This window comes from Panthera uncia, assembly GCF_023721935.1.
Source record: "Panthera uncia isolate 11264 chromosome A1 unlocalized genomic scaffold, Puncia_PCG_1.0 HiC_scaffold_17, whole genome shotgun sequence".
Classification (NCBI taxonomy): Eukaryota; Metazoa; Chordata; class Mammalia; order Carnivora; family Felidae; genus Panthera; species Panthera uncia.
The window spans coordinates 100,914,373-100,931,029 of NW_026057577.1; the positions used below are offsets into that span (position 1 = coordinate 100,914,373).

Below are 16,657 nucleotides of genomic sequence, written 5' to 3' on the forward strand. Positions count from 1 at the left end.
AAATGCACCACTCTTAGTGACAAGGGTGTAATCATTTTTAATCAGAAGCACAGGAGTAAAGATTAGGGAAGGAATGGTGATCCAAAAGATAATCAGGGTAGTGTTACTTGTATTAGTTTTCTGAAACTGCTGTAACAAATTACCACAACTTTGGTTGCCTAAAACAAACAAAACAAAACAAAACAAAACAAAACAAAACAAAACAAAACTGAACAAACATTTTTTTTCACAGGTCTGGAGGCAAGTAGCCCAAAATTAGGCAAGGCTTCACTCCCTCTAAAGAAGAATCTATTCCAGGCTTGCCTAGCTCCTGGGGCTCCAAGAATCCCTTGGCTGGTGGCTACATCACTCCATTGTCTACCACTGTGGTCACTTCGCCTTCTCTTGTTTGTTTCTCTCTAAACCCCTTTGCCTTTTCTTATAAGAATACCTGGATAATCTAGGTTAATCCCTTCATCTCAAAATCGTTAATTGTATCTGCAAAGATCCTTTTTCCAAATATGATAAAATATATAGGTTCTAGAGATTAGCACTTAGTATCTTTAGATAACTATTATTATGGCTACCAAACAATATGAAATCAGAGCTGAATGACCATAAACAACAAAGGTCCACCACATTCACCATATTTGTAAACAGAGACAATGTGATACAGTATGATAGATGAGTAGAAGTTACCAGCTTTGATAACTGGGTTGGAATCTTAGATGTGCCAAGTAGTCATTGTGTCCTGGGCAATTTACCTAACCTCTCTGAGCCTCAGTTTCCTAAGTGTAAATAAGAGAGAGTAAAAGTGTCTATCTCATAGTCTTTAGTGGGGAGTAAATAAAATGCATGTAAAAACAGCATACTACACAGTACATAGTGCTGAATAAGTACTGGCTAGTAGTATTTGTCTGTTCAATATTTTTATGTTTACACACCAGAAATAAAACACCCTTGATTGTTTTAGTATTTTAGTGCCATTTGTTTCCATACTTTTTTTTTTTTTTTGCCATAAATAGAAGTGATGTAACAGTGTGCGAAGAGTGAACAACTGGGAAGTAGAAGCCCTGACTTCCCATCGTTGATTTGAAACCAGAGGCAAGTTATGTCCTCTTTGGATAGCACTCTATCTATCTACAAATGGAGATAAATTTAGATCAGGGATCAGCAAACTATAGCCCATGGGCCAAATCTGGCCATATTCATTCATTTAGTTTTTGTCTAAAAACTGCTGCCCTATAAAAGCAGAGCTGAGTAGTTCCTAGGGTGACTAGTCTAGACCACAAAGCCAAAAATATTTACTATCTGACCCTTTCCAGAAACAAATTACCAATTTTTAGTTTTAGATGCTTACTTAGGACTTTCTGTCTTAAGTTTCTGTCATTCCAAAAATGAGTTTTTGGAACCATTCTTTTTACCTTCTTTTGGAACAAGTAAACCAACTCATGATGCCAATTTATTTAGATCATACATTGAATTATAGAGCCTCATGGAGATAATATATTTATAAATCACAAATTTCTAAACAAGTCTATTGGTACTTGATAATATAATTGGAGGAAGATAGAATCAAAACAAAAAGGAAACAGTTCCTTCAGTGTAAACGAAAAAGTCTTCTCAAATGAATAAATACCCAGATAGCCCTGTTTTCTGTTATGATTTTAGTCTAATTAGGAGCCATTTGAGAAATAAGTGTTTTAGAATATAAAGTGCTATTTATTAGAAATACACAAATAGCGACAACATTCTATACTTCTCTAGTCACTAAGTAGAAGTCTGTTTTAAGGAATAGATAATAATAATTAAAATTGGCATATCAAAATACCAATTAAGTAAGACTGGCTTCTATTGGTATTTATGTTACAATGGGCTGGATGGTTGGTGTCTATGATTGTCTCTGAGGTTCATGCATTGATAATACCTTTCCCTTAAGATTACCATTCTTTAGAGACTGTGTTAGAGAAATAAAATTAAAAAAATAAAATAAAATAAAACAAAAGCACCTTGCATCAAGTTTAATAAGCACTCCACAGAAGATTGTCTTTGCACCTGTAAGGGAGTGGTCTGAGTGTAGGGCAGCCAGATCCCTCTTCTTGCTATTGCCTCAACTGTCTGCCCTCATGTGCCAAAAAACACAATGGTTTATCTGTGCCATAATGTGATGAACACTGGGAAGCGCTCAAGAATATGAATTGGGGGGGGGGGGATATATTAATGGGTGAAATTGTTACAACTTTTGGAGATTCTGTGCCACTTGATCACCCATCCACTCCTAAAATTTTTTATTTTTATTTTTATTTTTTTCAATATATGAAATTTATTGTCAAATTGGTTTCCATACAACACCCAGTGCTCATCCCAAAAGGTGTCCTCCTCAATACCCATCCCCCACCCTCTCCTCCCTCCCACCCCCCATCAACCCTCAGTTTGTTCTCAGTTTTTAAGAGTCTCTTATGTTTTGGCTCCCTCCCTCCCTCTCTAACTTTTTTTTTCCCTTCCCCTCCCCCATGGTCTTCTGTTAAGTTTCTCAGGATCCCCATAGGAGTGAAAACATATGGTATCTGTTTTTTCCCTGTATGGCTTATTTCACTTAGCATAACACTCTCCAGTTTCGTCCACGTTGCTACAAAGGGCCATATTTCATTCTTTCTCATTGCCACGTAGTACTCCATTGTGTATATAAACCACAATTTCTTTATCCATTCATCAGTTGATGGACATTTAGGCTCTTTCCATAATTTGGCTATTGTTGAGAGTGCTGCTATAAATATTGGGGTACAAGTGCCCCTATGCATCAGTACTCCTGTATCCCTTGGGTAAATTCCTAGCAGTGCTACTGCTGGGTCATAGGGTAGGTCTATTTTTAATTTTTTGAGGAACCTCCACACTGTTTCCAGAGTGGCTGCACCAATTTGTATTCCCACCAACAGTGCAAGAGGGTTCCCATTTCTCCACATCCTCTCCAGCATCTATAGTCTCCTGATTTGTTCATTTTGGCCACTCTGACTGGTGTGAGGTGATATCTGACTAAAATTTTTAACAAATTGCTAAATACACTTCATTAACCAAATGAAGCAGAGTTCTCAACATTACTGTAAAGCAGAACTGGAGAATGTAGCAGAGAGAAATGCAAATTCTATTAGGCATTTGAGAAACCTATTGCTAAACTTACTTCCTTAGACTGATAAATTTCTGCATGGAAAGGGGGAAATAAGGAGTTGAAGGGAAGAAACATAAATTCAGATATTCTTTCCAAAAAATTGGAACTTCCTCCTCCCTCTAGATACAAAAATAAAAGGGTACAAGCACATCTCTTAACAAATTTACATAGAATAATAACACAACTTTGACCTAAGCCCAGCAATTTGGGATACTAGCTCTTTACTAGTGTGTTGCTAATTCTAGCATGTACCTTAACTCCTCTGAACCTCAAGTACTTCTATTATGTATAAATTAAAATATCTTACCTCTTAGAAGTCATTGTGCATATTATTATGTGCATTTCCTTCTCTTCTAAAATCGGTGATAATGTAAAAATTATTAACAATCAGTTCTTGGGAGGATCATAAACTTTGACTTAATTAGAAGAAATTAATTTCTCTCAAACATCTTATTCTAAGAAAATATAGTGGGGAGTGGGATGGCATTGTATCATCATATACATATACCCTACGTTTTTCTTGACTCCTTGTTTATAAATGGCAGAATCATTATTGCCTGTGAGATTAAAAGTGCTTAAAATATTGTGCAGGAAATATGATTTTTCTACTGAAGAGGAAGTATTAGTGGAAAAAAACAATAACTTCTAATAGAAAAGGCACTCTGGGAGAAATTAAAAATAAACAGATAAACAATAATCTTGGGTCATGAATTAAAATATATAATCCTTCTCAAAATCTGCTAGTAATCTTGAGAGAATGTGATAATTGCATTATCATTAAAGATTTTATCCCAGGAAAATTAGCTCAATAAAAAATAATTTTGATTTTGGAGAAGCTTATATTATAGAATAATAATATAATCTCTGAAGCACAAAACAACTTCACAAATATACCCATGAACATATTAAAATGAAACAATCAATTTTCCTTAAATATTTTTCATCTATTTTATAGTCATTTAGATTAGTAAATATAGTTAAGCTATAAAAGGATATGAAAAATGATTTGCATATTCAATGTTGAAAGCATTGTACTTTTGACACAGACTTACATATAAAATTTTTTGTCCTGTGTATAAATGATAATATAAAGCAATGTTAATCATTTATTTTAGCTCTATTCTTCCCAAATAATTACATTTGTATCATAATAGGAACTATCTTAAATTTAATGCTAAAAAATCATAATGGTCAGTACAAAAAAATCAATTTGTAAATTTTCAGAAATATTCACCAGAAACATAGATACCATCTGCATTAATAGAGTATTTTCTATTTGTACAGTGATTTTGTTTAATTGGCTCTGCAAAGTTGTCATTTATAACATCACAGCATTCATCTTCTGATCCACAAATTTCAAGATGTTCTAAAAGAAATTATTTTCTAATGTATTTTCTTTTGGCAGGGGTAGAGGAGAGAGAGTCATGCATATAATGAAAGAAATTTTGACCCTATAAGGTTAGGATGAGGAATAAATAATATATGTAATTCATCTAGCGGACTACTTGGAACAGTGCAACTGTTCAAATCCTACAATGTTGCCATTGGTGTTTAGAACAAAAAAGTGATCAATATTAAATTAGTAACAAAGGCTTCAAGGTAGAGATGGGTGTTTGAGTTCATTCTACCATTCATTTAATCAGGAAAATTTTATCTGTCACCTTTTATATGCCAGACACTGCACTATACAATGGCGAAAAAAAATCCCTACCTATAGTTTAGAAATATGGAAACTAATAATTAGGGAAAAAAGTTTATTCAATCCTATATACTATATTGATGGAAAGATACAAGAAAATAACTGCTGAACAATAGCCAGAATTGTAATCTATAAATCTCTTCTTGTTTAAAAAATATTTTTTAAGGTTTTTTTGTTTGTTTGTTTTTTAATTTTTGAGAGAGAGACAGTGACAGAAACAGAGACAGAGTATGAGCAGGGGAGGGGCAGAGAGAGGAGATGCGGAATCTGAAGCAGACTCCAGACTCCAGGCTCCAGGCTCCAGGCTCCAGGCTCCGAGCTGTCAGCACAGAGCCTGATGTGGGGCTTGAGCCCACAAACCGTGAAATTATGACCTGAGCTCAAATCAGATGCTTAACCAACTGAGCCACCAAGATGTCCCTATAAATCTCTTCTTAAACTAAATGAGATCCATATGTAAAATCACCTAATCTAGTAGTTAGCATAATCTAGAAATATGAAAATACCATGGTTGCAACTGTGCTATAATACAAACATCTGCTTTTATAACTTAAAATGACAGACATAAGATGTCAGGATCATACATAAAAAGTATGCACTGCTTTGATTTCATTATGTACATAGCTAAATATCTTTTCTGACACCTGTAATATTATTTTGAAAACTGTGTAAGTTTCCTACTAAGTATATACCAGATATTTCAATAGCATGGAGAGAGCTTTAAAAAGTAATCAAGGGGCGCCTGGGTGGCTCAGTTAGTTGAGCCTCCAATTCTTGAATTCTATTCAGGTCATGATCTCAACAGTCTTGAGACTGATCCCTGTGTCAGTCTTGCTGGACATGAAGACTGCTTGAGATTCACTCTGTTTCTCTCTGCCCTTCCCCTGCTCATACTCTCTTTCTCTCTCTCTCTCTCTCATTCTCTTTCTCAAAAAAAATAATAAAATAAAATAAAATAAAACAGTTAAGAATCTTTAACAACAAAATTTAAGTACACAACTGAACTAGTTTGATGTGTTACACCAGTCCAAAATGATTGCTATTATCATTATTAGGAATTTTTAAACTTACATTAAAATGCTTAAAATCTTAGATGTTCTGGAAAAGAAATGAAGAGTTCTACATTCTAATTCATGTGTTGGCATTAATTAACTCAAAGAGATGCAATTGTCTCTTTTTAATTTATTTTTATTTTTATACTTTCACCTTTTATATATAGTGAAAAGTATGAATCTTAAGTGTGCAGTTCTGTAAGTTTTAACAAATGAATACACCAATATAACCATCAAACAGAGAATATTCCCACTGCCCCTAAATATTCTCTTCTGCCCTCTTCTAGTCAGTAAACTTCAAAGATAATGGCTGATGTGCTTTCTGTCACTATTGATTGCCAATATAGATAACCAATTTTAGAATGAATAATATCTCTTTAATTTCTAGTTGGCCCAAATTTTCATTATAAATGGTCACTGAATTTTATCAAAGGTAGTTTTTTCACATTTACGATAATCATGATTTTTCTTCTTTATTCTTCTTATGTTATGAATTACATTTACTGATTTTAAAAGTTATACCAAGTTTGTACCCCTGTGATAAACCCAAGAATTTAGTTGCAGTATATTATCACTGTCTATATTATTGAATTTTGTTAATATTTCACTGAAGTGGTCATATGTTAATGAGGGACACTATCTTAAAAATTTATTTTCTTACTATGTTTATTGTCAGTTTTGGTATCAGAGTTATTCTAATGACCTCAGAAAGCAAGTTAGTGCATATTCCTTCCTCTCTTATTTTTGAAAGATTTATTATAAATTGGTGTTATTTGATCCTTAAAATGTTTGATAGGATTCACCAGTGAAGCCATCTGGCCCTGGAGTTTTTGTGGAAAAGCTTTTTAGTAATTAGGTCACTGTTTTAATAGTCACAGGCATTAAATTTTTCATTTCTTTTTGTGTTAATTCTAGCGAATGGTGGTTTTCAAGGAGACTATCCATTTCATCTAAGTAGTTGAAGTTATTAGGCTGTTTTTCATAATTGCCCCTTACCATCCTTTTAATGCTTGTAAACTATGTCGTGATGCTCCCTACTTCCTTCCTGATATTGTTAATTTGTGTTTCTTCAGGTTTTCTCTACAAGTCTTTGCTATTGGTTGTATCAATATTATTAATTTTATTATTTTTTTCAAAGAAACCAACTTTAGCTTTGTTAGTTTTCTATACTGTTTGTTTTCTAAATCTCTAACATTCTTATTTTTGCTTTATTCTCCTGTTTAATTGCTCATCTTTTTAAAACATCTCCTTATTAGCTTATTTCAAATCTGCAATCTCTTCTAAAATATAAATATAAAACTATGAATTTCCCACTTAACAGGATTTTTATTTTAAGTTTATTTATTTTGAGAAAAGGGAGAGAGCTTGAGTGGGAGGGACAGAGAAAGGGAAAGACAGAATCCCATGCAGGATCCACCCTGTCAGCACAAAGCCCAAAGCGGGCTCGAACTCATCAACTGAACCATGAGATCATGACCTGAGCAGGGATGAAGAGTCGGATGCTTAACCAACTGAGTCAGTCACCCAGACCCCCCCACTTAACAGGATTTTTGAGTTTATTTATTCATTGTATTTGAGTCAAAATATTTTCTAATTTTCCTTATGATTTCTTCTTTGCTCCAGGGACTACTTAGAAATGTGTCACTTAGTTTCAAGTATTTGGATATTTTCTAGTTTTCTTGTTATTTATTTCCAATTTCACTGCATCATCTGAGAATATAAACTGCATATTCTCAACCTTGAATCAATTGTGGGTTGATTTATAGTGCAGTATATGGTCTATTTTGGTAAATGCTTTATATATACCTGAAAATATGTATTTTCAAGTTGGTTCAGGTACTAGTCAGCAATGCCAATTTGGTCACATTGGTTACTAGTGTTGCCCAGTTTTTCTACATCCTTACATGATTTTTATTTCTGTGCTCTATTAAATTTTGAGAAAAATAATTTATCATTATAAAATGTTTCTCTTTTGTATCTCTGGTAATACTCATTTTCTTAAAGCCTACTTTGATATTAGTATGGCTTTCTTATGATTAGTGTTTGTTTTGTCTCTCTTTTCCCAGCCTTTCATTTTCAATCTATATGTTTATTTACAATTTTAGAGTGACTCATCACTAAAACCAGTCTGACAATCTCATTCTTTTAAATGAAATGTCTGTTTAGTCCATATCCAATGAATGCCATTATTGATATATTGGATTTAAGTGTATCTTCTGGCTCATTGTTTCCTCTATGTCCTGTTCTGTATTTTGGTCCTTTCTTCTTCTTCTACTGAGTACTTCATATTGTTTCATTTTATCTCTTTGAATCTACTACCTTCATTTCTTTGTTTAGATTCTCAGTGGTTGCTTAAAATCATAATTTCTCATTGTCTAATTTAATATTATACTTTAACATGTATAACTTAATCTACCCACTCCACGACTATTATCATATATTTTATTTCTATGAATATCATTATTGCTTTAATGGTCAATAGACATTTGAAGAAGTTAAGAAAAATATAATTCTTCTTATATACCCATATATTTACCAGTTGTCTTCATCTTTTCTTACATGTGGGTTTCCTTGGTGGATTATTTTTCTTCAGGCTGAAACCATTTATTAGCTTTTTTATGACAAATTATTTCAAAAAAATGTCAATTACTCTTGCATTTATGTAAGATATTTAAGGAAGGGATCTAGAGTTCACAGTTCTCTTACCACCCTCACCCCCACCAGTACTTGAGGAGATATCTTTCTATTATCTTCTGGCTTTGATTTTTTTTTTTTCCAATAAGAAGTGAGTCTTCATTCTTATTGTTGTTCAGTAGGATACAATATATTTTTATTCTTCTAGCTGTTTTTTAGCATTTTCCCCCTTATATTTGGTTTCAACAGCCTGATTATAATGCACATAAGTGTGTTTTCTATGTTTTTTTCTTTGCTTGGTTTTCCTGAGAGTTTTGGTTCTGTGACTTGATATCTTTTATCAGTTTTGACATAGTTTTACTATTATTTTGACTATGATCTTTTTTACGTATTTGTTTCCATCACTATAGTCTCTCCTCTGCATAAGGGACCAAATTTATATATTACCATTTGGTATCATGCAATAGGTCTCAAATGCTCTGTTGTGATTTATATTTTGATATTTATACTTTGTTTCAATTTGAATAATTTCCATTGATCTGTCTTTGTATTTATAAATTATTTCCTTCTGCTCTGTCTAGACCATCCAAAGATCTTTTGTAACTTAGATGTATTTTTTCCTTATAAAAAATTCCTTTTGGTTGTTTTTTAGGTTTTTTCATTTTTCGTTGTGATTTTTCATCTGTTCACCAATTTTCACCAATTTTTCTGTCTTTCAATATGGCTATAATGTGTTTTTAATATGTTTATTAAATTTGGCTTAAATAATTTTATTGCTAATTTCAATATCTGAGTCATCTGTGGTTCTATTTCTGTTATTTTGCTTTTATTTTTGTATCAAATTTTTCCCTTCTCATATCTTGTAAATTTGAACTATATGCCAGACATTGCAGATATGTTGTAGAAAATCTGGATTATGCTATCTTCTTTGAAAGCATGCTGTGTTTCATTCCAGTAGGGAATTGGAAAACTGGCATATTGACTTGATTTGACTTAAGCTTTGCTTTAAGTGGGCCCCTCAAGAACTTTGGTTTTCCTCTTAGAGCTAGAATATAGTTCTGGATCCTTCCTCTTAAAGGCATGGCTCTTCTGGGATTTCAGTGGAAATTCTAAGATGTTTACCAAGCCCCTCCAACTTATTGGGAGATGAACTCCAAATGTCTCTCTAACACTTGGTTACTGAAATTTCTGCTCAAGTCTTGATTATTCCAGAGGCAACTATCTTCTAGGTTCTTTTGTATCACTTCACACATGCAGAGTTGAGGCATCAGCTGATATTTGACAATTTGCACACAATTTTGGTGTTTCCCTCTCTGTGGTATCCACTTTTTAAGAATGTTCTTCCTCAATTTCCAGCCATACAAGGGGCTCCAAACACCAACCTCTGTCCCTTCATCCCAATAACACTGATGATTTCCATGTCAAGTTCTGTTCCTTCTTTGCCATCAGACACTAAGAAGTGTCCTTGGGGAAAACCTATTTAATTGCTAAATTTGCATAGTTTGTTTCCTTTCATTTAAATACTTTTTCTTTTATTTTCTACATGCTTTTGATTCCTTTTCAGACCTTTAAAACAATTGTTTTGTCACAGTTGTTTTCATAATTGTCGAAGTTTATCATTGTTATTAGCAGGTTAATTAGTGTGAATCAGGCTGCTCTATCTTAGTTGAAACCAGAATTTTTGAGTATTTATTTAAAAAGTTGCTAACGTTAGCTGAGTACTTTTTTAAAAGTTTTTATTTAAATTCCAGTTAGTTAACAAACAGTATAATTACTTCCAGGTGATTTCTTACTTCCAGTGTAATTTAGTGGTTCAATACACATAGTTGAGCACATTTTATAAAAGTCAGGTACTGGGGCACTTGGGTGGCTCAGTCGGTACGACCTTGGCTAAGGTCATGGTCTCTGGCTAGTGAGTTCAAGCCCCGCGTCGGGCTCTGTGCTGACAGCTCCGGGCCTGGAGCCTGCTTCGGATGCTGTGTCTCCCTCTCTCTCTGCCCCTAACCACTCGTGTTCTGTCTCTGTCTCTCTCAAGAATGAATAAACATTAAAAAAAATTTTTTTTATAAAAGTCAGGTACCATGTTCTGCATGCATTTTAAAATTTAGTTATCAGAAAAGTCTTGTAAGGTATTTACTATCTTCATTCCAATTTGTCAGATAAGAAAACTGTAACATGGAGAATAAAGGTAACCTCCACAAAACACATAACTAGTAGGAGGAAGCACTGGGATTTAAAGCTAGGAAATCTGGCTTTGATTTCAATTGACTATTATATATTGCATCTCCAAACTAGTCCTTTGCCTTAATACTAGAAAGTGATTGAAATTTTATCTAGATTATTATTTCCACATCTCAAACATACATTTTTTTTTTCTATAAGATTTTCTATGAGATATTTCCTTTGGCTCTAGAGGAAAAAGTGTCATGCAAATAAATTTTGTATCACTGGAACCACGCTATCTCTTTTAGGGCTTGTTCATATCCAGTGATTTACCAGACAGTTGCAATATCTCAAATATACATCTAAGGCCCTTTGAATTGTGCATTCCCCCAAAGTATGTTGGCCTAAAGTGACTATTAGCTGAGCTTACCCATGAATTGGTATTCTCAAATGACCTCATACTAAAGGCACATTTTCAACTGGTCCAAATAGAAAATACAGTGTCCTAGATTAACTTACCTTCATGTTGATCATACTTCTGTGATCTATACATTGCTTCAAAGAATAAGAGATTTTAGACCCCAAAAAGCATGGTTTAAGCCTTTGCTGTGTATATAAAAAACACAGGGCCAAGGAAGTAAAGTAGCATCATCTAACATCACAGCTATTTAGTTGCAGACATAGGACCCAAGTAATAAATTCACTTCTCTTTGTAATTAACAGAAGCAACAACCATTCTTACATTTAAAAAGAGAAAGTAAATATAACAAAGAACATTATTCTTAAATTAGTAGAAATCCTTTGTCCTTGACCATTTAACTTCTGAAATAGTGTGATTGATTGTTTCCACAAAATAGCTCCATGGATTGAATCTATATTAAATATCATTCAATTTTCCCTTTTATACTGTATTCTGAAAATTCATAATTAAATTCCCTTACTATGAAATTTCGTATTATTTCAATTGCCCAAGTCAATAATTTTTTGGTCCATTGTTTTAGAGACATACATAATCAAATCCAATAATATATGACTGAATAGTAATAAACTATTAGGGCTATGTTGAAGAAAATGGGAGAAATCACTAAAATTCTCTGGATGGTCCTTTGAGAGGGCCATAGCTCTTTCAATGAGCTGCGCCAACTGTGTTAACCACACCCAACATGTTCTTCCCATGTCCTATATTCATAACTTCTTAGGCACACTATTGTTCATGTTTCATCCTAATAGTATTATAAGCATACATTCTTCTTCTCAAAATTGGCAATGATAACATAAAAAAATCATAAGGCCTATACATCACCATTATAATACAAATCCATTGTTATTTAACTTGTACAATGAAAATAATTTGGCCCAGAGAGGTGAAGTGACTTTCTCAACATTAAATAGATTCTGAAACTAAAAATGAAATCTTGATTACCTTCCAAACTGGACACCATTCTCCTATGAGACATTGTATCTCCATCAATATGTATATGTCAGCATGTGAGAAGACCTTATAAGCTATATTGAGACAACACTAAATCTGACAGGGTTTATTTTCCAGAGGGCTATCTATTGGTAACTTATACAGTTGGATGAGATAGGGCATAAAATTTTTTTTCCAGTAAAAAAAAGTGTGGGAGAGCCTGGGTTAAATAATATTTATCTTTAGTATTGGACTTATTTGAAGCTTTCTTATGCTAATATGCATGTATTTCTCTAAAAGGAGAATGGAAACATTTCTCAACATAATTGACTACAAGATTTTATTTTTTGAAATACTACCTACTATAATAAATAACTGGTAGAATAATTTAGAAAAAATTCTCTAGAGGTTTAGGTGACAAAACCCTCAGAATATTGTTGCCACTTAATAAAATTTTACTGAAAGGAGAAATGGACATTAAAATTGTATGTACATTCATAATAATTTATACCTAAAGTCTATCCATTATCAAATCCTGTTTCACATAATGTCACTAAGGACCATCTTGTGAGAAAAGAAGGTAGTTTATCTTCATGATAGTGACCTCAGTGGATGGAGACATATTCCAAAGACTTCTAACTTCACTCTATATCCTGATGGGATACCATCACTCTTAATCTCATTTAACTGCTATGTCGTTTAAAGTGACTGTCTTTTAAAAAGATTAATAGAATCCATTATTGTATGTGAAATTTTAACTGAGTTTAAACAGCTACAGAAACACCATCACCTGGGAAAATTGCCATGTTGTTTTCAGAAAGAGAAGTTTGTGAACTGACAGCCCTTTTTAAGTCTCCTCCAGCTAAAGTGACAAAAAAAGAAGTAGGTTAGCCAATTTTAATTTCTCTGGAAGCATTGATTTTACTTTCCAATGGAATAAAGTATTATATTAAAATGCATTAGAAAAAGAAGCACAATTAGTAGCAATGATTTCCTCTAAATTTATTTAAAAGAGGAAAAAATCATCCAGATCACTGAATTGAGGATGGATTTTAGCATATATTTATAACAAATATCACCTTATTTATTTATAATATTTTGTTTTTATTTTAGTTACAGCCTTGGAAATGAGATTTAAAACAAGCATTAGTTTACTTGTTGGGATTTTCAAATTCAATAAACACTGAATGAATATGCTGCAAAGAATAAAAAATAAAGTCCCTACTCTCAAGGAGATTGAAATCTAATAAGGGAGAATGACAAGTACAAAAAGAAAAAACAAACTCTAATGACAGTCGGAAAGTGGTAAGCCAATTTTAAACAAGACAAAGCACTATAAAGTTTCCCAAACAGGGAGAAAATACATTCCGCTGCATATAATCAGGAAAGGTATCACAGAGTTGGGTATATTTGGCTTCTCAATCTAGTGTTACGAAGGATCCATGCAAGGTTTTACATAACCATATTGCATGGAGCCTGCCATTTATCAAGTACTACTTCTTCCTTGTCTCTTCTGAGTCTCCGTAACTGAACAATCTCTGCATTTGAGGTTAGCATAGATTGCATGAGTGGAAGTATGGAAGAGAAGAAGTATTGTGCCCAGAACATAAAGTCCTTTGATTGGTAATTTTATTAAATAATAAAATAATATTGGAATTTTTTAAAATTAAAGAATAGCAAAATCAGGGTTGATCTGGAGACATTGTTTGTGAAAGGGAAACAGAGAAGATAAACTGCAAGCAAGAAAATAAGTGCAATGATGCGGGCAAACAGCCCTCAACTTACACACTAGAAGTAATAACTAAGCAAAGGAGTTGTACAAGAGGTTTTACAAAGACGAAATGACAAGATAGAACAATTAGTGCACAGTGGAGGGGGATGGACAACTGAAAAAAAAACAAAAACAAAAACAAAAAACAACTTTAGTTTCCAAGCCTGAGTGGAAAGAAAATCATCATGCTGTATACCAAAATAAGCAGTAGAGGGAAGAAAGCCAATTTGTCACAGCAGACAATGAGTTCAGGTTTAGTGATTATGTTTGACAGCTTGGTGAGACTTCCAGGTGCAATTTTTGAAAAAGAAGTTGGAAATGTGGGACAAGAATTACATAAGACAAAGGTAAGAGTTAATGACTAGTATGGCATGGGCAATGAGTAATAAAGTGTGTGCATTGGGCAATCAGAACAGTTGCTGGCTGTAAATAGCTGGTATCAGTAAAAAGCACTGGAAGATCCACCCTGCATGGATGGAAAATAATTGAATCCACCTAGTGAGAAAGGGTATAAAAAAGATAGTTGGGAGAAAGCTTTAGGGAACATTTATGTAAGAAGCTTTTGGAAGTGAAGCCAAACAAAAGTCCAGAGAGGAAACTGTTGGAATAGGAGGAAATAAAATACAATACACATATTCAATGCCTTTAGCTGCTATGTATGTATAGCTTAGAAGATATGATCATTCATTTTATCTCATTCTCTACTTGATTCACGTATGGGGCTGGTTTTCAAACTACAGTGGAAGAATCTGAAGAAAGATAACCTGTCTTCTATCTAGGTATTCCTTATAGTGTTTTAGGTCCTTGTGGATATGGAAGATTTAAATTTTGAATTGACAAAGTTTACAAATTGCTTGAACGCATAAAATTTACATTACCCAATAATGTGCATTAAGCTGGACAAATGCAACAGATTCCATTTTAAAGATAAAACTCAGAGAGGTTAAGTGACCTAGCCAATGTCTTTAATTTAATTAGTGGAGGGCTTGGGACTTCACCATGGCTTTACTAGTTCATTGTTAACTGTTCTTTTCTGAATGTCTTACGGTTTACAGTCTACTCCTATTCCTTTGAATTCCTCAGATAATCAGAATTTTCCTAGTACCTAGTACCCATGGGAATGTTCACAGTCCTTCACCAAATATGTCAGAAAACACCCCACCATATTGCACAGTAGACATTTTTTTCCAGGAAGTTAAGCTTCTTCTTCTTCCTCCTAAGTTCCTTCCTAAGCTTCCTTCCTTCCTAAGCTTCTTCCTGAACTTCTTCCTAAGTTCAGACAACCTAGGATAATAGATTTTCCCTATGTTTGTTTTTTATTATTATTGTATTTGTTTTTGATCATAGTATACATTAAAAGTATCCAATCCTTTTGTCCACTAGTAGATAACAGATGATATATATTAGCATCAAAACCAAATAAACACATCTGCCAGGACAGTGGAGTAATTGCTTCAGTTTGAGCCTCCAAAAGTCCACTGATGATTAAAATTGCCCTTAAACAACCTTTTAATGAATTTAAGCTAGAGGGCCTTTCTGAATCCTCAGATCTTCACTCTGATTACTGAGCTTGGCTCTTCTTTTCTGAAGGCTATCAAAAGCATTTGGATCGATCTTGTGTTGTAGAAAGCATATCCCTTTCAGCTTAGGTAATTCCATCAAATCATAACTGAAAATGGACTTCACTTTGAGTTCAAGAACCCTAAAAGGACAGCTCTGCTGACATTGACACACTGCATCTTCAGGAGTCTAGTTTCTTAAGACACATTTCACAGTTTTTAGTTGAGGTCAGCATTTGTCTGGTAGGCTCAATGAGCTTGAAAGTTAAATATTTTAGAGCCAGACTTAGAAAATAAATATTTAAACATATTTTGCTTTATTTGTATACCCACAGGCTTATTTATAGGATTATAAATGTCACATATACATATATTTACACCTAAATGGGCATGTTCATGCAGTAGTTGATATTTAATGCACATACCCCTATAAAATGCACCACCATAAAATGGAACTACAACACATTTGCTGAATCACCATTTTCATATTCTGATTTAATGTCTGACTACACTATACATAACAAAACTTTTTTTGATGTAACCCTAGACTGACGAGCAGGAAGGATTATTGTAGAGGACTGTATATGTTATCCAAATTATAGATTTTTTATTAGGAAGGCAATAGATGTCATTAATGTCATTTTCTTGATGAGGAAGCTCAAGTCTTGGGAGTAATCTTGAGGATCATCTGGCAGAACTAAAATTGAGACCTTGTTTCATCCAATCCTGAGACAAATGCTCTATCAATAAAAATTGGTTTTAAAATATGTAGTCATATGACTGAACCATCTTTAAATTAGATACTAGAGATTTGTTTTCTGGGCAAAATGGGTCTATGCTAATCTTTCTCAATAAGAATTTTGTTTTTAAAATATCATATCACTTTTACAGTCATTCTAGCAGTTACATTGATTGAACATTTATTTTGTACCAAAAATTGCTCTAATGATTTTGCATAGATTGTCTTTCATTGTGGTAAAAATCCTAAGGGGTTATACTATTAACAAAGAACAGAGGCCCAGAAAATTTAATTTCTCAGGATCACACAGCTGGTGTTGGGGATCCAGGACACAACAGAAGCTCATCTCTTTTTAAGGCACTCCTTTTAAGTACTACATCATCGAAACACTAAAAGCTATGCCCATTTAAAATTTCTAGATTCCAGTAAACTTGAATGTTTACAATGAAATGTTTCCAAAGAAAAGATGCAGAAATAATATAGA

At 33.4% G+C, this 16,657-nt stretch overlaps 1 long non-coding RNA gene across 1 annotated transcript in view; it reads left to right on the forward strand.

Moving 5' to 3' along the window:
- Positions 1-2,908: 2,908 nt before the first annotated feature.
- The window catches only part of LOC125934465 (uncharacterized), a 362,030-nt gene continuing 348,281 nt past the window's right edge, over positions 2,909-16,657 (forward strand). Inside the window, exon 1 of the long non-coding RNA XR_007461414.1 lies at positions 2,909-3,001. This is a non-coding gene — a long non-coding RNA (uncharacterized LOC125934465). The remainder of the gene's footprint in view (positions 3,002-16,657) is intronic.